This window comes from Mytilus edulis, chromosome 4 (genome assembly GCF_963676685.1).
Source record: "Mytilus edulis chromosome 4, xbMytEdul2.2, whole genome shotgun sequence".
Lineage (NCBI taxonomy): Eukaryota > Metazoa > Mollusca > Bivalvia > Mytilida > Mytilidae > Mytilus > Mytilus edulis.
In genome coordinates this window covers 47,676,581-47,699,780 of record NC_092347.1, presented here as the reverse complement: position 1 = coordinate 47,699,780, position 23,200 = coordinate 47,676,581, and the positions used below count along the sequence as shown (strand labels likewise).

General features: G+C 30.9%; 2 non-coding genes across 2 annotated transcripts; both read right to left on the bottom strand.

Moving 5' to 3' along the window:
* Positions 1-1,332: 1,332 nt before the first annotated feature.
* LOC139522144 (small nucleolar RNA U3) lies at positions 1,333-1,554 on the bottom strand. Its single transcript, XR_011664320.1, has one exon. It is a non-coding gene; the product is annotated as a small nucleolar RNA U3 (small nucleolar RNA).
* A 3,348-nt stretch (positions 1,555-4,902) lies between these two features.
* On the bottom strand, positions 4,903-5,114 carry LOC139522153 (small nucleolar RNA U3). The gene has a single exon (XR_011664328.1). It is a non-coding gene; the product is annotated as a small nucleolar RNA U3 (small nucleolar RNA).
* Between the last annotated feature and the right edge of the window lie 18,086 nt (positions 5,115-23,200).

Sequence of the window (23,200 nt, the reverse complement as noted above, 5' to 3'; positions counted from 1 at the left end):
AGACCTCGACGATTTAAAACTTCCTCATTATAAAATTAAAAGTTTTTAAACATCTATTGTTTGTATGTTAAATGTTAATTAGATACACCTTAACCTGATACGAATACCCTGGTTTTTGTATTTTGTAAAAATAAAACCTGTGTATAAAGTTTTAGAACAGTATGTCCGTACTTCTACATAAGAATAAATATTTTATAAGTTAAAAATACGAACAATCGGATTGCTATAAAATAACAATTAAACAATAAACAATGCAAACGTCTAATATGTCTAAAACAAATATAAAGAAACAATCTATTTTCTTCATTTTCTTTTCTTAAGTGCTGGACGACATGCCTTACTTCAAATTAGCATAACAATCATTATAATTAGAACAGACATAAACAGAAAAGAAATGCTGATTACCTCTGGCATATGTACATTCATCATAAGTTATACTGAAATGAAAAAAGGTAACACAGTATTAAACCATATATCTTAAATCAACATTTTATGCAAATTGTGAATATTGTTTCGGCTATTATACATTTCAATTATGTTATTAACAATAATTATTAATATGTCATATTCTTCACAAGAAAAGGAAACATCAAGGTTTTTTTTTACATTGATCATTGAAATTATACTGGGGACAAAATCATTCTCCATCTTCATTCAAGAGTTATTCAGTTGAGTACACATCATTTCGAAAGCAAATTCATCTTCCATTTCTCAATATAGGAGCATTATATATTTTTTTCTTTAGATATTTTATCTCATCTTCCAAGTTCAACAGTTAGCGTGATGTTACTTATTCTTATTTAGGAATAGTTTATAACACTTTTATCTTCATTAAAAAATTTAACCGCGAATGGCTCATTAAATCAGTTATGGTTCCTTAGATCGTACAATCCTACTTGGATAACTGTGGTAATTCTAAGTTTATACTTTTCTTTAAATTTTCTACCAGTTATTAAAGTAGTCAATAATAGTTGTTTTCATCATCAAAATGACAATTTATTTATATAAACCATTCTACTTAGGAATTGAAGTGTAACAATAGAAAAGTAAAACATTAGTAGTTAATCCTGTTTGTAATTTAACTGAAAACTAAAACTCTAGATTTCGTTCCACCTTTTCATACCTGTTATTATTATTGATACATTGATTGGTTGTTCAAACTCATATTTTCATAATAACTTATTCGGTTCTTTCAATTTTAATAATAAAAGTAACACTCATAATCATAATATTATATGATAAAGTCTAAATAAACATAGATATTTTGATAAGAGGATTATATTTATTTTATATAATATCTTTCAATCTCTTATTTACTTTTATTAAATGGGAACCACTCAGAATGCGTCTCCTTCCTCCTGCTCCCCACTTAGGGAGGAGAGGAACGGTCATCAATGACCGAAGGCTATGTCCCACTAAGCTAGGGACAGCCCCGATCGCCTTCACGCTCAGAAGGAGACGCTATTTCTCTTCATCGTGGGTTTAGGTCCAGTCAGGTTTATCTGACGTCCCGGCGATACATACTATAGAAATGATCCCTAAAAGTATGATCTTACCAGGTTAAGATAACAATTTGATTTTGTTTACCTGTATTTGTCACTAAGTGTAGGTGTTTGGTATGTTTTTAACAGTTGCACGGAAACCAAACAAAGAGAGTAGTATGTGTGTTTATAATAATAATATTTTAAAAGAAATGGAAAATGAGAACTGAAAATATCATCATTTTTCATTATGATTTAGACATTAAACGTGCACGTTCTTTGTTTGCAAACTTTTCGGTTCAAGGGAAATAACCGATGTCTTATGTTAGTTTTGTGCGAATGAATCCATTGTTATCTTGGTGTTTTTGATCATGCGATTACTTGGCCGTTTTAACAGTGATTTTAGACCAAATATTTCATGATCATTTGATTATTAAATAATCTAGAATTGTATTTTTTGATTAGCTTAATTAATAAAATAATTAATGATTATGCTACAATATTATTTTTTGGCAAATAATTTCCGATTATGTGATTACTTGGACACCCCGTTATAGGTTCCTCATCTCTACATGAACAGCCGATTATAATTAATTAAATATAGGAAAGATTAATAATGTAATCGCTATAAATTTCTTTGATATTTTTTTATTATTATTGTTGTTCATTTAAAATTTCATGCTTTTGAAAGTTTAAATCCGATTGAATTCAAAATCCATATTTGTTAAGAATGTAAATTAATAAGATTGTTACAAATAATATATAAATTCACAAAATATACAATATAACGGATACAGTAAAATAAATATCATTAAAAGTTCAAGCAAACATATCTACCCCATGATCTACCCAGTCTTCAGTCCTTAAGGTTCATGTGGACCCTATGGCTAAAATGGCCGTATTTTCACCTCAAAATTTACTCTGAGTACAGGCAAACCTGTGCATCTGGAAAAGTTTTAAGGCTTAGCATGCCCTAGATAAATAGAATCCAAATGCAATGTATGATTTAGAAAATTCATTACTTAACTGGATTTTGCCGTACACTTTTTTTCGTCTCTGCAGAAGATGATAAAATTAACAAACAGTTGAGTTTACCTTGATATGGTCCACTCAGGTACACAGTTTAAATAACCAATTATTGTCAGGTATCTATTGTCCATCTCGTGTCCATGTCAAGCAATACAGCTCACTTCAATTATTACCTGTGGGGAAGTTCTCAAACCTGTTTCCAAACTTAGTTTATTTTGGCACCTTCTGGAGGAATGAAAAAAAGTGCACGGCAAAATCCTGGTAAGTTTTTATTTTTCTAAAACATAAAACATATTTAAAATTTATTTATCTAGGGCATGCCATGCCTGAAATTTTTTACAGATGCGCAGATTTGTCTGTACTCAGAGTAAATTTTGAGGTGAAAATACGGCCATTTTAGCCATAGGGTCCACATGAACCTTAATTGAACTGAATTTCTTTACTATGTTAATCACTTAAATTGATTTTACGGATTTTTGAATACAGTTTATTTTTGTAATGTCATTTAATAAAAAAAAAAATCCTTCTATGGTATTTTGAATTTGTGATTGTTTTACTGCTATAATGTTTATATAAAATTTGTATATTCTTATTATAATTCAAGGGAAATAACCAGTGTAGTATTGATAATATTCGATTTAAGTCATAGTTATCTCTCTTTATATAGTCGATCGGTTGAATGTACTTACGTCTTTTATAGTCAATGAGATCAAATGTAAATATCAATTTCCGTTGTATTGATATAATATATTTACGAAATATACCAGAGTGACATCGAAACTCACATGTCGAAAATAAATTGACAACGCCTGGAATATGAACGAATTCTACTAGAGAATAAAAGAAAAGTTTTAATAATAGTGCAAAGTCTTAGTAGTAAGCAAATTTAACCATAAATGTATATACAGATTAAAGCATACAGTAAAAAAATCAAATAAAAAACTTTGTATCTCTTATTAAAAAGTAGATTTATATGGCACTGTTTTGACTGTCTTTCATTTTTTCTTAAATTTGTGAATAGAAATGGGGAATTTGCCAAAGAGACAACAACCCGACCATAGAAAAAAACAACAGCAGAAGGTCACCAATAGGTCTTCAATGTAGCGAGAAATTCCCGCATCCGGAGGCGTCCTTCAACTGGCCTCTAAACAAATATATACTAGTTCAGTGATAATGAACGCCATACTAATTTCCAAATTATACACAAGAAACTAAAATTAAAATAATACAAGACTAACAAAGGCCAGAGGCTCCTGACTTGGGACAGGCGCAAAAATGTGGCGGGGTTAAACCTGTTTGTGAGATCTCAACCCTCCCCCTATACCTCTAGCCAATGTAGAAAAGTAAACGCATAACAATACGCACATTAAAATTCAGTTCAAGAGAAGTCCGAGTCTGATGTCAGGAGATGTAACCAAAGAAAATAAACAAAATGACAATAATACATAGATAACAACAGACTACTAGCAGTTAACTGACATGCCAGCTCCAGACTTCAATTAAACTGACTGAAAGATTATGATTTCATCATATGAACATCAGGCACAATCCTTCCCGTTAGGGGTTTAGTATCATACCATCATAACATATATGAGAAGAACATAACCCGTGTCATGCCAACAACTGGTTTTTGAATAAATGTGTTTAGTTCCGATGCAAAGACCCGGTTGATATCGAATCTTTACAAGTTTAATTGGAAAGTCAGCTAGGAATATAGTCATATTTACGTAACAAATTACGAATTATTCTCTCAATGCTTATGTAAGAGTGAGGAATACTTGTGTAAGGGGTTTAACATTATTGAGAGAGACTAATATCTAGATTCTTAGTTGTTCTAACAGATCCTTTGCATCTGCTAATATCATAATTTGAATCACATCGCACCTAATTAATTAATGAAGTATTACGGTATGTATCAAGCTAGGTTTTGGTTGCTTAAGAAACCGCGATGCTTATAATGTATAACGATATTAGTTTGAACAATTGGCAAACCAAACAAACCAGATTTTATAATCAATTTATGACATTTGTACATCTGTCAACTACTGTTGCCTCATTTCAATACTATGCTTTTTATCATTAACTGTTTTACCATGCACTGTCTGTTCTAGATTATTTTGTTTAGATGAACTTTGTAAATGTTTTTGTAATTATTATGTAGTCGATTTAAAAAACTCACTATAGGTTATGTTTTTAAGTTCTTAAAAAGAATGTCAACATAAAACTTTGAAATGAGTTAATATTTTTTTGTGTCTTTTAATAAAATTTGATATATTATATAACAGTTTCTCATCACTAATTTAATTACCATACAAAAATTGTAAGGTGTACTTAAAACAACACCTTTGAAATGTTACGTTTGAAATTATTTCTATGTTATAATTGTCATGTTACCACTCAGAATGTGTCTGATTCTTCCTACTACATACCTACATAAGGAGGAGAGTATAACAGTCTTCAATGATCAAATGCATCACTCCACTAAGCTGAGGACAGCCTCTACCACCTTCATGCTAATAAATTTCTTTTTCTTTTCATCGCTGGTTAAGGTCCAGACATATATTTCTAAAGTCCTTTAGAAATTATATCTAAAAGTATGATCTCATCTTATTAAAATATAACATCGAATTAGTTAAATGTGTATTTTGTCCATAAAAATGTAGGTGTTTGTGTAGTTGAATTGAAAAGACTGGTCCTTATGCTTAAAATTATAGTGTTACAATTTGAATGAAAAACTCCATAATTATAAATTTTGTTAAATCATTTAAATTTCATTCTTAGTTTGAAAACGTTCCGTTTTAGTGGGAAATTTTCCACAAAAAAATATTACAAAAATACAGAACTCCAAGGTAAATGCAAAAAGGTGGAGTCCATCCAAAATGACAAAATCAAAATTTATCAACCAATGGAACGTGTGTAAACACACTGTCCTATTCAAATCTAACCAGAATGACTGAATCTTGTTTTATCTTTCCTCAAATTGTCGATAGATTAAATGTAGGATTGAAAGATGATTGATTCAATCGCTTAAAATCTCTTTGATAAGAAAACTCTATTACTGTGAATTTAGCATTTCAAGTTTTTAAAAGTTATTTCAAATTGAATTCAAATTCATGTCTTTCCCCTTGAATTAGCAAGCTTTTGAGAAATTATACGAAAACATAAGATATACAGTGTGACTGATCAGTAAATAAATGCAATAATTGATAAAGCAAATATATCTACAGTTCCCATACAAACTCATTTATTCTCTTGAATTGGATTTTTAATGCAGTTTTTTTTTCTAATAATGTCTTTTATTTAAAAAAATAAATGATATAGGCCTACATTGTATTATTCATTGTTTTTTTCTTTTTACCTTGTTTGCTCTGTTAAATAATACTCTGAACCCTGCATTAAACTTTTCGAATTTTATGATGAAAAGTAAAATGACAAAAATGCCGAACTCCGAGTACGGATAAATTGTTAAAATATAGCTAAGACACACTTAGTTATGGTGATATGTGTATACAAGAAAGACACTTAAATATGTTCAGATTCAGGAAACAAACTTCATGAACATATATTTATAAATATGTATTTTATAATAAATTCATCTTTATTTTATCAAGTTAAAGTAACAGTATTCTTTATAAAACAGTTATTAGGGCGATGATATATTTCAAATTTCATGGTAATTGTTGAAATTCTGAATCATTAAAACGAAAATAAAACTCGACAGTTCTTGTTTTGTCATTTAACAACTGGTACCCTATTCGGGGTATTTAGATATCCTTGGATATTGGGTTTCAGCTTTCCTGATCATAAAAAAAAATCCAAAAAGAGTTTCGGGCGCACGAAATTTAAAAATTGTTATTTTTTTTAAATGTATAAAGCGTATTTCTGGCTAAATATCAAATGGAAAGCTGAAACAAACATAAAAAGACAAATTATGAAGCAGTTCATGAACAAGCTTAAAAGAAGTATACGAACACACAAACAAAGGCGGCCACCATGTCAATCTGGTTCCTTGTATCGATATGCTCCTTGTCTTTTATATTATAAAGGTCATTATGGTTGTTACGCTTCAATCAAAGTTTTTTTCATTATGAAAAATAGATCCACTTGTACTTGGTTTTTCTCCCACGAGAATAATTCTTCTTTCGTACTACTCTCTAAATATCATATGCTTCAGATATTCAGGAACTAAAAGCCCAGACAAAAAACATTTGTACCTTTTTTTTTATTTTAGGGCGATCGATCATTTGAAGTGTAACAACAAAGGAATCTTAATAAGCAAAGTGCATGTTATCATCACACATGACTTACAAAACATATCAATAGATATATGAATGATCATTTACGTCTAATGTTTCAAGGGTTTATAATAATACAATTACTGCATGCTATTAACAATAGATTTTTCGACGCATAATGAAACATTACTTCTATCAAAATTGTGTTACTAACTTTTAGGTTTTTGTGATAATGTAATGCATACACATTATGTCATATTAATGATATGCTTGTTAGTATTCATTAAAAACGATGACAAAGAAGAACAAAAATGCAAAATGTGATTCTTCAGAGTAGACTTTAATCTATGGAATAAAATAAATACTCTGCATTACATCACAGTGAATTCATCTTTAAAGAAAAAAAGATAATCATTATGTATTAGTAGGTGAAAGAAGATTCACCTGTCACACAAGATGATCGAAAATGTAGTTTTATGATGCAAACAAAAGATGGAGATATGGTTTATTATTTATATATTTATTTTTATAGACTTATTTCTTTTCGATATTCTTCTTCAACATCCCTCACAGTGGTAACAAGCCGTATCCAATGAATGGTTGATAACAGAAGAGATCCCTAAATTGAACTTAATAAAATAATATTTTACTGTTTCAGAATACTATTTATAACCTTCATTATTGGCGCAAATAATAGAAGTTTTTACCAAAGGCATTTGAGTAGAACACTTCAATTAAGATCGGGGACTTGCTCATTTCAATTGTCTTGTTATATATATATATATATCATGTTCTGATACATTTTAACTCACTTGTTTGTTCTAAAAATGAAAATGGGAAATGTGTCAAAAAGAGACAACAGTTCACCCTACGTGTTCAATGGGTCTTCAATACAGCGAGAAAATACCGTACCCGGACGCGAGCTTCAGCTCCCCCCTAAACACATATGTGTACTAGTTTGGTAAAAATGGACGTCACACTTAATTCTGAAACATATAAATTGAATTGATAAAAAAAAAAAACAAGACAAAGGCCAGCGACAGGGACAGATGTAAAACATGATTAATGAGATTTCAATGCTCCTGCTTCTACATATGAAGCCAATGATGGAAAACAAACGCACAACAATATGCACAGTCAAACTGAGTTTAAAAGAAGTCCGAGTCCGATGTCAGAAAAAGGTAACAAAAAGAGAAGCAAAATGACAATGATACATAAATTAACAAAGGACTACTAGAATTAGCAGTAACTGACATGCCAGCTCCAAACATCAATTAAATTGATTGGAAAGTTATGTCTACATCATATGAAAATAAAGCAAAATCCCTCCTGTGAGGAGTTTAATATCATACCGTCCTAAAGTATATGAGAAGATCATAACCCGTATCATACCAAAAACTGGTTTTAGAATAAATGCGTTTATTTCTGATGCAAATACCCTATGAGTGAATCAATAGTAATTCCAAAATATGCCACCTTTAATAACCTGACAACAATATCCCTACTGAATAAGTCTGTTTAAATGTTTGATTAGCTTTTGTGCTTTGTATGGAATATTACATTAAATGGTTGGATATGAAATAAATGAACGTATAAGATGTCTGCATATTGATTTATTTTATTTGGGAATGATGTGCTTGTACTGATGCTAAAATTTAGTCGATTTTTTACTTGTTTTGTGATGTCCAAAACCTTGGTGCACGTTTTTTCAGTTATACAGAGATTTCTATCGTTATATCAAAAACGGTGTTACATACATGAGCGAATCAAACAAGTTGTGATACTAGTATATAAACACCATACGATGGTAACAAGGGAACGTCGCCATTTAATAATGGATAATTTACATTAGGAAACCAAAAATCATCTATCGTAAATGTTGGTACTAAGTTTTTCGTTTAAGACATGGATATCAAGATCCAGGAAAGTCAGTGTTCGTTGTTAGTTTTAGTTATATAGTCGATCGGTTGGATGTACTTATGTCTTTTATATTCAATGAGATAATATATACATAATGTCTAAAAAATAATCAACATCCAATCTATTTAAGCGTGGATCAGTTTGTGAAATTAAACTGATACAGTTACTGAATTAAAATTATATAAATGTCTAAGAATATAACTTAAACACGCTAATTAATACATTAAAAAGTTCTATTAGATTTTTAATAGAAATACGCAATAGTTCGCTAAACAAATTAGCTTCAGCAGGCGTGTGCATCTCTCAAGGTGAAATCGGATGCATGACAAAAAATATTTTTGTAGCTTAATCTATACAAGATTTGAGGAAAAGTTGATGTTGCATAACATATGTTTGTAGCTACAACTACATAAAGTTGGAATAAAAGTTTAACACATTTATAGATGTTTGATTAATTGTATGAATTTCTATAAATTAATTTGTATGATTTCAAGATAATTATGGTTATGATCTGCTTTTAAATTATTTTTTTCGTCTCTCTCATTGAGTCCATCAGGTTCAAGAGTTCGTAACTGGTGCATCCAAAATCCATCTCTCTTTTGTCTTCCTTGTGTATCCCAATTTTGATTTTTCTCAATGATTTGAAATGTGACGTTTTCAAAATCATGTCCTGCTCTTAAAAGGTGTCTTGTAATTGGGCAGTTTCTTTCTTTTGTATAAAATGGCCGATGGTTATTTAGTCGGATGTTAAATGGTGTTTTGTGTTTCACCAACATATTGTAATTTGCAAGTTCCACACGTTAGAACATAATTGCAATTTTGCGTTTTGCAATTTGATGTTATAAATATGTTGTAATGTTTTCTTTGTGACTGTGCTCACGAATCGGGTTTCGATGTTGGCGACTTTGCAGCACTTACAATTGCCCCTACCGCATGGTTTATAATCTCCGATTGTTGATATCTCCTGTTTAGATACTTTGGATGTTACTAGAATATCTTTGTCGAAATAACATAAAAAATGTGGTGCACACTGTTAAATAACCCGTTAAAATGTTAAAATACGCGCGTTATTCAGTGTGCACCAACTTTTTTATGTTATTTCTTCATAGACAGAAAAAATATTACAGTCATTCCTCAAGTGTTTTGACTATCTTTCATTTTTTTCTGTTTACGTAAACTAGATTCAACTTTTGTTTTACCAAATTTAACGAATATAACTTTACGAAGATGGAGATAACGAATTTATAAATTCTCTGGAATTTTACTGACGATGATATGAAAGGAAACAAATCGCGCGAGAGTTAGGTGTTCTAATAAGTTACAAAAAAGATGAGAAAGTAATATTTATACGATATATATACGATTTGCACTGTTTTTCAAGATCTATAACTCAATCTGATAAGTTCTGGTTGTTAGTTACTTCTATTATTTTTTTTTTAACATTTTTACATCTATTTTTTTGTTTTGTGGATGGTTTTTTCCTTTCGGTTTTTGGTTCATAGATCAATTGAAGCCATTTTGTATTATTTTTATCTAATATTAAGAAAAAAGATAAATTAAAAAATAGTTTTAAGTCACTGATGAGTCTTGTGTAGACAAAACGCGCGTTTCGTGTATCAAATTAATCCTGGTTTCTTAGATAAATATTAAGTGACTTTTTTTTGTGCTTCTACGGCTTTAGAAATAGGAGAAACCAGCAAGTTAACTCGTTTTAATCATTGCTTAAAAAATATTTTGTTTTCCGTACATCTAAGGGGAAAATTTCCCTTATTGTGCTGTTATGTTAGTTCTTAATTCTTATTAATGAAAAGAAAGAAATAATCTATATAACAAAATAATGATCAATGTGAATACTTTTGCAGTTTATGTACATTTCGTTCGAATAGTTCTTATTATGGCACTGTGTGTGTTCATTAAAAGCTTTAAGATTTCTGGTTGTGGGTGTTTTGACACATCAATTTAATAGTGTCAGTTTCGTCTTGAGATTTATATTTAAACTACATACTGTATATACAACTGATACGAAAGAGAGAGATTAAAATAGGTTTAAGACAAGATTTTTTTTTTTTTGGAAAATGCCCATACCAAGTCAGGAATGTTAAAGTTGTTTCCAGTAGATCACCTGTTTAAATTTACCTTAGAGTTTGGTACTCTTGTAAACATACATTTACTGTTACTTCAGGTCGAAAATTATTTCTTTAATTTTCAGTTTTGTGTTTTTCGATTGTTGATTTTCTTTTTCTCGACCTTTGTTTATGCAATGGCATTGTCAGTTTGTCTCATACTTATTAGTTTAATATCCCATATAGTATATTCAGACTCTTTTGTTTTAAATGCTACAATAATTTGTATCAAACTGAATAAGATAGAAATACTTCTTTTGCTGAGCACGAAATGGTAATGTAATACATGGATCACAAGCCCTGGGATATCGCATCAACTTGTGGGTCTATACGCAATAAGTATCTTAAGTTGAAGCTTGCGGAATGTTAATTAACATAAACTTAAAGTTAACAATTCGAAAATTAAAAACGTCTCTATTGTATTATATAGTATATATGTTCACCCATGCATTGTCAATTTCTAAATATAAGTAAAGATTGTGTATCTGTATCCTTTCTTATAATTCAATTAGATAGGTTTGATGGTCACCGAAACTTGAATTTTTCAGTGAAAATATATCATCTTTATAGCGAAACATGAAGTTAAAGGATAATGCAAGTTAAGTTTATTGTCAGTCTTCATGAGAAGCTCCTGTCTGATGTCTACCTCATTTGAATAAAGGATAAAGTTGGATGGAAAGAAGATTGCAGTTGGTTCCCTTAGAAATGACGTTTAAATGCTTAAAAAACGTGACCAATAATTAGTCGATAAAAAATCAATAAACTCGATAATTTCAGTGTAAGATTTTGCTTAAAATCAGTTTTGTTCTTTTTCAATGAATTGTTTGCCTCTTCATAAACCAAGGAAGCTTAAGGATAAAATGTAAAACTTGCATAGGTTGATATCGAATATGTACAAGTTTCCTTTGCATCTGCTAATATCATAATTTGAATCACATGGCACCTAATTAATTATTGAAGTATTACGGTATATACCAAGCTAGGTTTTGGTTGCTGGTGAAACAGATGCTTATAATGTGTAACGATATTAGTTTAAACAATTGGCAAACCAAACAAAACAGATTTTATAATTAATTTATGACATTTGTACATCTGTCAACTACTGTTGCCTCATTTCAATACTATGCTTTTTATCAGTAACTGTTTTACCATGCACTGTCTGTTCTAGATTATTATTGTAATTATTATGTAGTCGATTTAAAAAGCTCACTTTAGGTTATGTTTTGAAGTTCTTAAACGGAATATCAACGTTAAATCAACCTTTGAAATGAGTTTATATTTTTTTTTGTGTCTTTTAATAAAATTTGTTATATTATATAACAATTTTTCAGCACTAATGTAATTACCAGACAAAATTGTAAGCTGTACTTAAAACACTTTTGGAATGGTACGTTTGAAATTATTGCTATGTTATAACTATCATGTTACCATTTAGAATGTGTCTGAATCCTCCTAATACCTACATATTGTGTACAATTATAGTGTTGTTCATACGATTTGAATGAAAAACTCACTCATTATAAATTTTGGAGAAGTCATTAAAATTTCATTCTTAGTTTGCAAACGTTCCGTTTTAATGAGAAATTTTCAACAAAAAAGTGTTACAAAAATACCAAAGTCCAAGGTAAATGCAAAAAGGGGGAGTCCATCCAAAATGACAAAATCAAAATCTTATCAACCAAAGGAAAGTGTGGAAACCAACTAGCCTATTCAAAACATACAAGAATGACTGACTCACGTGTTATCTCTCCTCAAATAGTCGATTGATTAAATGTAGGATTGAAAGATGATTGATTTAATCGCTTAAAATCTCTTTGATCAGAAAAAAATTGTTACTTTGAATTTAACGTTTCAAGTTTTTGAAAGATTATTTTAAATTGAATTCAAATTCAGGTCTTTGTTTCCCCTTGAATTAGCAAGCTTTTGATAAATTATACAAAAACACAAGATATACAGTGCAACGGATCAGTAAATAAATGCAATAATTGATCAAGCAAATACATCTACAGTTCCCTGTCCTTATTGCAAAGGAATATTCACATACACACTCATTTATTCACTTGAATTGGATTTTTAATACAGTTTTTTTTTCAACTAATGTCTTTTATAATTAAAAAAAAAACCAACTTGATATAGGCCTGCATTGTATGATTCATTGTTTTATTCTTTTGCCTTTTTTGCTCTGTAAAATAATACTCGAAACCATGCAGTTATTACATTTTGAATTTTATGATGAAAGTAAAATGACAAAAGTACCGAACTCCCAGGACGGATAAGTTATTAAAAGAAATTAAGAATTCACATTTTTATGATTTATTAATAGAATTGCAGAGACTACTATATTTGAAAACTGTTCTAAATTTTAGTGCAATTGACCAATACAATTGAAATAGCTAAGACACGCTTAGTTATGGTGATATGTGTATACAAGAAGGACACTTTTGAAAAATATGAACACATACGTAAAGTATTGAATATGTTCAGATTTAGCAAACAAACTTGATGAAAACCAAGATAATACATAATTACTGCATAATTAATGATACAAAGATACACTAATTATACTATAATATTATAAAATGTATATCGTTCAGCCTTGAGATAAATGTTAGATTTTCAATTCAATGCAATTGAAATATATTTGATGGGGGGGGGGGGGCAATACCTTTTTATGTTAACCTGTTTTGCCCCTTTTCAAAGTGTTGTTAACTGTTATCTGAGACAAATAAAAGCTATTAACTGTTTTCAACCCACTTTATTAACTGTTATCAGCATTTTTGCATTTTTGTTAACTGTTTTTGCCAAAATCGAGGTGTTGTTAACATGTTAAGGGACACCCTATTGCCCCCTCTTAAATATGTATTTTATAATAAATTCATCATTATGTTCTCAGGTAAAAGTAACAGTATTCTTTATTAAACAGTTATTGGGACGATGATATATTTGACATTTTTTTTGTTATAATGGAAGTTTTTGAATCATAAAAACGAATATAGAATTAACAGTTTTCGTGTGGTCATATAATAACCAGTATCTTATTCGGATATTTGCACATCCTTTGACTTTGAATATTTGGGTTAAGCTTTCAAATTCTGATCAATTATGATGTAAATCAAGAAAAGAGCTTCGGACACACGAAATTTGAAAAGTTATATTGTTTAATGTCCAAAGCGCATATCTAGTTAACCATCACATGGAACGTTCAAACAAACATAAAAAAGACCAATGAGGTATAACGACACGAACACGAAAAGAGATATAAGACCAAAAAAACAGGTGGTCAACATGTCAACCTGGTTGTTGTTATCTATATATACCTTGCATTTTATACTATGTAAGGTCATTATGGTTGTTACGCTTCAATCAAAGTTTGTTTTAGCTGTATTTGGCTAAATTTTTAGGAATTTTGGTCCTCAATGCTCTTCAACTTCGTACTTTATTGGCCTTTTTAACTTTTTTGGATTCGAGCGTCACTGATGAGTCTTTTGTAGACAAAACGCGCGTCTGGCGTAAATAATAAATTTAGTCCTAGTATCTATGATGAGTTTATTTTCCATTGTAAAAAATAGATCCACTTGTACTTGGTTTTTCTCCCACGGGAATAATTCTTCTTTCGTACTACTCTCTAAATATCATATGCTTCAGATAGTCAAAACCTAAAAACCCAGAAAAAACACTTGTATCTTTATTGTTTTTAGGGCGATGGATGATTTGAAGTGTAACAACAAAAGAATCTTAATAAGCATATTGCATGTTATCATTACATATGACTGACAAAACATACTAATAGATATATGAATGATCATTTACGTCTAATGTTTCAAGGGGTTATAATAATCCAATTACTACATGCTATTACCAATAGATATTTCGACGTATAATGAAACTTTACTTCTACCAAAATTGTGTTACTAACTTTTAGGTATGTGTGATAATGTAATGCATACACATGTTAATGATATGCTTGTTAGTATTCATTAAAAACGATGACAAAGCTAAGATAAACAAAGAACAAAAATGCAAAAAACTTAATCAGTATTGTGATTCATCATGAAATATAAAAAAAAAAACCTTTGCATGACATCACAGTGACGAAAAAAAAATATAAATTAAATCATTATGAATTAGTGGATGAAAGAAGATTCTCTGTCACACACAATAGATGATCAAAAATGTATATTTTTTTGTATGCAAAAAAAAGCTGGAGATATAGTTTTGTATCCATATATTTATTTTTATTGACTTATCTTTTTTCGATATCTTAATTCCATCTCCCTCCTAGTGCTGAAAAACCGTAGCGAACGTACGATGATTGATAATAGCAGAGATTCCTCAATTGAACTTAATAGAACAATATTTTACTGTTCAAATTGTATCACCTGTGTTATTGGCACAAGGCACTGGAGTAAAACATTTCAATTAAGATCGAGGACAGGACTTGCTAATTCAAATTGTCTAAGTTAAAATCATAGGTTGATACATTGAAATTCACTTGTATGTCCTAAAACATAAGATTATAAAATGAAATTTAAAATTCCGAATGGAAATGGGGAAAGTGTTAAAGAGACAACAACTCGACCAAAGAACATAAAACAGCTCAAGGAAATTAATGGGGTTTACAAAACAGCGAGACCATTTCGCACCCGGAGGTGGGGTTCAGCTGGCCCCTCAATATAAATGTGTACTAGTTGGTGAAAATGAAAATCACACTTAATTCCGAAACATGTTAATAAAATTAAACTAAAAAAACCACACAAGACTCACAAAGGCCAGCATCAGGGACAGATGTAAAATTTTGGTGGGGTTAAACATGACTAGTGAGTTCTCAATCTTCCTCCTATACCTGAAGCCGTTGTAGAATAAAAAAAACACACAGCAATGTGCACAGTCAACTAAGTTTAAAAGTCCGATGTCAGAAAAGGTAACAAAAAAAATAAGCAAAATAACAACAATATCCCTTCTGAATAAGTCGATTGAAAGGTTTGGTTAGCTTTTGTGCTTTGTATAGAATATTACATTAAATGATTGGATATGAAATACCTGAACGTATAAGATGTGTGCATGTTGATTTATAAATATTTACGAATGATGTCCTTGTACCGATGATAAAATTTAGTAAATATTTTGACTTGTTTGTGATATCGAAAACTTTAGTGCAAAAGGTTTTCAGATATACAGAGATTTCTATCGCTAAAATAAAAAACGTTGTTACATACAACAGCGAATCGAACAAGTGGTGATATATAAACACCATACCAGGATGGTGATAAGAGAACGTCGCCATCTAAAAATGGATAATTTACAATAGAAAATGAAAAATCATCTCTTTTATCGTAAATGTTGGTATTAAGCTTCTCGTTAAAGATATGGATATCAAGATCCAGGAAAGTCAGTGTTCGTTGAAAGTATTAGCTAAATTTTAAGTCAGTTCATCAGGATAAATATCTTTATTGTTCATACTGATGTCGTCATTATTGGGAGCAAATGTATCAGTCAAATGTCTAAAGGAGTTATCAAATTTGTGTATCAGATGTTGTTTCCATGAGTGAGTCTGAGCTGATTTTAGTCATAAATTGTAACTTAAAACAATACACGGTAACAGGGCCGCAATGACCATAACTTGCAGATCTGAGTTAAACACATAGCTGAACGTCTGTGCAAAATCCATAATTTACTTTTTGTTCTTTGGTCCTTGTGAATAATTATCCTATTTGCAATAATTCATGTACCAGTTCTTATTTTTATATTAGCTCCTAACGACTTCACACATCTGCTTGTAATGTTGTTTCTTTTAAAACGTGACCCGGGTAAATTTTACATAATCGTTCATTGATAATTCTCTACACTTGCAAAACTCATGTTTAAGAGAAATAACTCCATAATGTATATGTTCCGGACCATACGTGTATTTAGATCATGGGCGTATGGCCATGATCATTTGTGTCTACTCAATTGGTTATAAACGGGCCAGATCGTATGAGTAGTTAGACCAGATATGTATTTTTCGAATAAAACCTCCATAACACACGACACGTTCTCCGAACAAAAACTGACACAAGTTACCAATTGAAATCATGTTTTCTGAGTCTCGTTGTATCTGTTTCCTCCCTAGAGTTAATTTTAAGCACCTGTATCCTTTCGGTTTGTGTTTGTCCGCAAGTGAAACCACCAGCTTTTAGGGAATTAACTTCTTCATTCTCCAGTATTTAAATCATTTTATTTGTTTAAATTTACTTCTAACTTGAACCGAATTTTACTTAATTGGTGTATTCTTGCTCCTATTCATTCGATCAGTTTATACGTGCTGACAACTGAAATGATTGTATAATCGTAAGGTAGATTTATTGTTTGTTGCTTTAGGTCCAGTGGCAAATATTTCATGCATGTTCAGGACGATATCATATTCTTGAGATTTATACATTATCTTTTAATTTCATCGTTAACACATTAAAATAAGTAAAATTGTTTAAAAGACATTTTAATTCACTAACAAAAAATTAAAACACCAAAAATAGATAGAGAAAAAAGAGGGTGTAGTGAGAGTTGAACAACTGACTTACTGTTTAACGGTTCACTTGGATAGCAAACATTTGAAATGAGTTCACTTTGGGTTTAACATCGTCTCTTTGCATCCCGCCTTTACGTAAACTTGCAGTATTTTAATACAGTGTCATGTTTGTATATCTTGTTACTCGAGGCGACGGATGTCAATTGTGGTGCACTATGATTGAATGCATGAGGATAATATATGTTTGGTTCATTCATGAACAAATGCAGTATGAACATAAACAGTAGACATTTATGCTATGATCAATGAGTAGATGGCCATGCTTTCCTTTGATGAAATGTCAAATAACCTTTCCTATGAAAATAAAGGCAAGTTCAATTGGACATGCAATTTTTTAGCTTGTACCAAGTCGAGAGCCCTGGCATTTGTATATGTCTTGTATGTTTTTAAGTATTAATATGTTTAGGAGTTTAGTATGAGGTCCATTTTCACTAAACTAGTACACATGTTTGATTGAGGGTCATCTAAAGTCCGCTTCCGAAAGCGGGATTTTCTCGCTGTGTTGAAGACCTATTGGTGTTCAGTTTTTTTTTTTAACTCTTTGGTCGGTTGTTGTCTCTTTGACACATTCCCCATTTCTATTCTCAATTTTATTTCGTTTGACTTAAATTCTAAAGTTACATGATAATATGTTCAAGTACGTATAACTGTTTTTATTTTGTTTTAGTTTGAATTTATTGTTTCGACACATTTACAACACAAAGAACACATGTATTAGTGTATGTCCCTAACAGAAATGGATTTTTAACGATACGATTGTCGGTGGTGTCATTTTTATCGTACGCTACAGCTAGTTTTCCGATTTCTCACCATTGAAATGCCAAAGTATATAGAATGTACATACTTGTCAACTAAGCGAGAACGACCGTGTTTGGCGATTTTTCACGTCAGGATGCAGTGGCATAATGAAGTTTCCTTTAATAATATAACAGCATCACAAGTACGTGTTATTCGAATAAGAGACCACATGCTAATATCTTCGGCGCAGTTCTACATATATTTTAGTGTGTTGGAGAATTTCATGCAACCTTTAGTTCCTTCAACAATGAGCGAAAACCATATTGCTTTTTTTTTTCGCGTGAAAATTTGTTTTCACTTTTTTTTTCACACTAATTTACATTTCCTGAAGTTTGTGCAGAATTTTCATTTTCATCCTGCTTACCAACGCTCTTTTTAAATCCCCCTCCCACAGGCACTTGTCTTTTTTCAATTAACCTGTGTTATGTTAAGATTTATAGAAATTGAGACAAGTGCCTGTGTCCCTCCCCGAAAATTAAATAGTAAAATAGTTCTATTCTATGTTTTCTCAACAAATTTTGTCTCCATTTTTTTATATAAATTTTTAAAATGTCTGTTTTGACATTTTCAATTATCAATTGCAGCTGATGCATGCATTGTATATTTCCGGTTTCTGAATTGGCATTCGTTTTGATGGTAGATCATCACTAAACAATCTGCTCCTGAAATACCAGTCTTATCAGTTTGTCAAAATAATTATTAAGGACGATCAAAAAAAAATCCGGAAGTTTTTAAAAGTTTTTTATGTTGTGTCTATAGCATAGTAATAATTGATCATTTAGTTTATTTATATCTATCAGAGAGTTCTATTTCAAGAAAAGTTCACAAATAATTTACCGCAAATGAATTAGTTACCGCTGTGAGCTGAGTGATGTGCCATTAAATTATGTTCTTTGGGATTGTTTATGTACAGATGTGGAATGAGACTCATAAGTTGTTAGTTTTCGTAATGATTTCTTCATCAGATTACCTAAGGTTATGTCAAAAATTTTGACACATTAAAGTATCTTTAGAATTTAGCCCACGTAATGGCGTGTCTGGAAATACTACATCCTATCAATTAAATGAAGAAACAGAGTTTGGCATTTTCTTGACTTGATTCGCTTGTCTATTTTAAAGTTTTTTGTTTACTAAGACAGAAAATTGTCAACGTTTGTGAAGAAATTTTTATTGCGACAAGAAAGCTTTTATTTTTTAAAACTTGATGGACTTAGTTGGAATATAATCATATCCTATTTTTCTGGAAACTTTGGTGGACTCTCATGGGAATAAGCAAATTTTTAATCATAGTGCAGTTTGGAAAGGTATTATATGAGTTCCTCAAGAGAAATCGAAAATTTCTTGGGTGGAAATATGAATTCAGGCATTGAATTTATTTTGATCAGACGTTCAACTTAACCAATAGTATAGTATAGAGTAGGTGAATTCGACTGGGTACTATTGATTTCTTAAAAGAAAGTGCCTTCTAAAACAACCAGTTTCTTTCTTCTCACTCGTGTACTATCTCTATTTCGCCTTTTGTAAATGGTAATACACTGAAAACACAGCAAAGGTTTAATGCTGTTATTCTATGAAAATAATATTTGAGTCATATCCCTTTGTAAACACTAATCTCCCTCTAATCGCTCCTTTGGTCAAGCTTTTGGTGCTAAACTTTGATAGTGACAACAAATGTCTTTGACAACTTTATTTCAGAGTGACAACTACCCGATCAAAGAGTAGAAAACAGCCCAAGGCAACCAATGGGACGTCAACGCAGCGACCACTAAATAATAATGTATTCGAAAGTTAAGCAAAATGGATCCAACACTTAAATCCGTAACATATAAATGAACCATAATAAAAAAAAAATATACTAATGACTTACAAAGGTTCCGCGGTTCCTGAATTCGGACAGGCTTAACAAAACTGCGACGGGTTAAACATGTTTTGTGATATATCAACCCTCCCACTATATCTCAAGCCGATGTAGAATAAACAAACAGACAGCAATACGCACAGTAAGACTCCGGTTGAAAGAAGTCAGAGTCCAATGTAAGAATATAAGAAACTATAAGCAAAATGACAAGATCAACATAAATCAAAAAGGACTACAAGTAGTTACTGACATGCCAGAGCCAGAACTCAATAAGTCTTCGTGACTTGAAAAATCAAGCACTAACCCTCTCATAAGAGGGTTTAGTGCCATGCTATCATAAATAAGACGAGAAGAATATAACTCGTATCATGCTAACACGTTCACTTGTATTTTTGTCCATCTGATGAGTTAAGCCTTTTTCAATTGATTTTTATATTTCGTTCTTATGTTGTACTGTTATACCACAGTCCCAGGTTAGGGGAGGGTTGGGATCCCGCTAACATGTTTAACCCCGCCACATTATTTATGTATGTGTCTGTCCCAAGTCAGGAGTCTGTAATTCAGTGGTTGTCGTTTGTTCATGTGTTACATATATGTGTTTCGTTCATTTTTTATATATAAATAAGGCCGTTAGTTTTCTCGTTTGAATTGTTTTACATTGTCATATCGGGGCCTTTTATAGCTGACTATATATACATATGCGGTATGGGCTTTGCTCATTGTTGAAGGCCGTTCGGTGACCTATAGTTGTTAATGTCTGTGTCATTTTGGTCTCTTGTGGACAGTTGTCTCATTGACAATCATACCACATCTTCTTTTTTTATGTTAACAACTGGTTTTAGAATAAATTAATTCAGTTTTTCCAATGCAAAGATCGTTTAAGAATTAATCAATGTTATTTGTTTTAAAACCTGTTTAAGGACTTGACAACAGTATCGTAACTATCCCTTGTGAGTATGTATGTTTAAAGGTTTGGTAAGATTTTGATAGTATATTTTATAAACAATTTAGGTGGCCATGCAGTTAGTTTTTGATTGAAACGGAAATAAATACAAATACCGGATAAAGCTGGAATTAATATATTTCTGACTATTTCTATATAAGGAGAAGCGTTTCAGCTTTCGTGGCGTTCGTTACAAGAGAAAATTTGTGTTTTTATATTTCATAAAAGCTGCAAATTTTACCACAGTATAAGCAGGCAACGACGGTCTTCTAAAGTACAGCTGAAAAGTGTCGAAACTATGTCAAGTAACTTCTACGTGACAAAATATGAACAGATTTGTAATATTGTAAAAATGTCATCTGTATTTTAGTAGAGACCACATTTATATTTCTACATGGATATGCCTGATCTGAATGAAAGTCCAAGGTAATTGTTATCATTAAATATTTCCGTTCATTACATAGGTATGCCAAGGTTTACCCCTGACAAAGATGGTGAGTGTACATATCACATAACTAAAATATTTAATTTAACTGACTGCATTGTCTGTTGTCTGTATAAAGTATTGTTTTACCATCTGGCACGTATAGGATGAGATTTTAAAGTCGCAAATACTTATTCGTCACTTTTTACTTTCTCTAATGAGCTTGACGATTATTTTGTATGGCATTGGAATGAAATATTTAATATAACCTACTGCATTGTTTGTATTGTTTTACCATCTGGCACGTATAGGATGAGATTTTAAAGTCACAAATATTTATTCATCACTTTTTACTTTCTCTAATGTGCTTGACGATTGTATTTCAAGGGCATTGAAAGCATATACCGGTATTTTAAACGACCAAAAAACATGAACAGTTAAAACAATATAAAACAAACCATGAGCATAGACTGTACTAAATGAATCTATCATCGGTCAAAACATAAAAGAATAAGAAATACATCGGCTAATGTAGAAACTGGCTATTCTTGCCATTCTATGCTTAAAATACAAAGAAATACATTGAGAGGTATATGGCCATGGTTTGTGACAAAAAAAGAGTTATTAATTGTCAAGACTACAATGTAGGGACTGTATTTGTAGGCAATAACTGTATACTCGGACAAATACTATATATAGTGTCTGAAAAAATGCGCTGATTTAATTTTAAATCAGGCAACAGAAAGTTTTAATACGGTATAAAAACAAGCCTATTGAAACACCACACGTAGCAGAATATTTTTTTTTAATGTTTTGATGAATTTCCATATATCCGTAGCAGGGGCTTAGGATGATCATATTCCCTCATGAGGTGACTTTTGGTCCTCCAGTCGGTATTACCGTATGTGTTAAAATGTCATGCATATATTACATATATATATATATGAAAAAACAACTGAAGGCTCTTTCAAACCCATTTGCAGTATAGACGCATGATGGACGCAATAGCCTGGCTAATTTTTTTTTTTTTTGTAATTACATCACACACAAAAAAACACGATCATTTTTCAAAAGGATTTAAATAAATGCACGTTGTGGGAAAAATGCAGGCTGGATGTCCAGCATAATTGCATAGATCTACAATATCAACAAAAAATGGAATTCAACGACTTCTAAACGTATGTTTTATAATTTCTTTCAGGGTGTAACACAGATGACAAAATGTCTTGTATCACGAGCTTTGAATAAGAATGCATAACCGAGAATGTTTATTTAACCATATTTGGTAGTAACCTTGCAACGGGATACCTTTATTGCATTTCATTGTATTCAAATTCGATGATATTCAATTATTTGTTGGGTATAGACACACCTGTGTTGACGAAATCTACAAAGAGTGCAAATTTCTTCGTGTCACCTGAGTCACACCAATAAATAATCTCAAATTAATGCAGACCCGATATTAAAACGACAGATCAGATTTCGATATCTTTTTATTCATCAAATCGAAATATTTGTAATTCAAATCTGAACCACAATTTGTAATTGATATGATTTTTGTAATCAAAATAATGATAAAATATTTCTCACTTAAATCCTTTTAGTTTTTCTAATATTTGTGGTTTTATGATTATTCATTTTCTTAATTTGATCAAATACGTTTAAAACCTGGATGAACGGATCTTGAATTTAAAAAAAAAAAATGAAATATCGTGCCAATGAAAATGAACACATGATCATTATTGGTCGTGACGATAATCATGATTTTGTGTGTGTGTGTGTTGTTACATGAGGATATACATTACTCGAAATATTACCGCC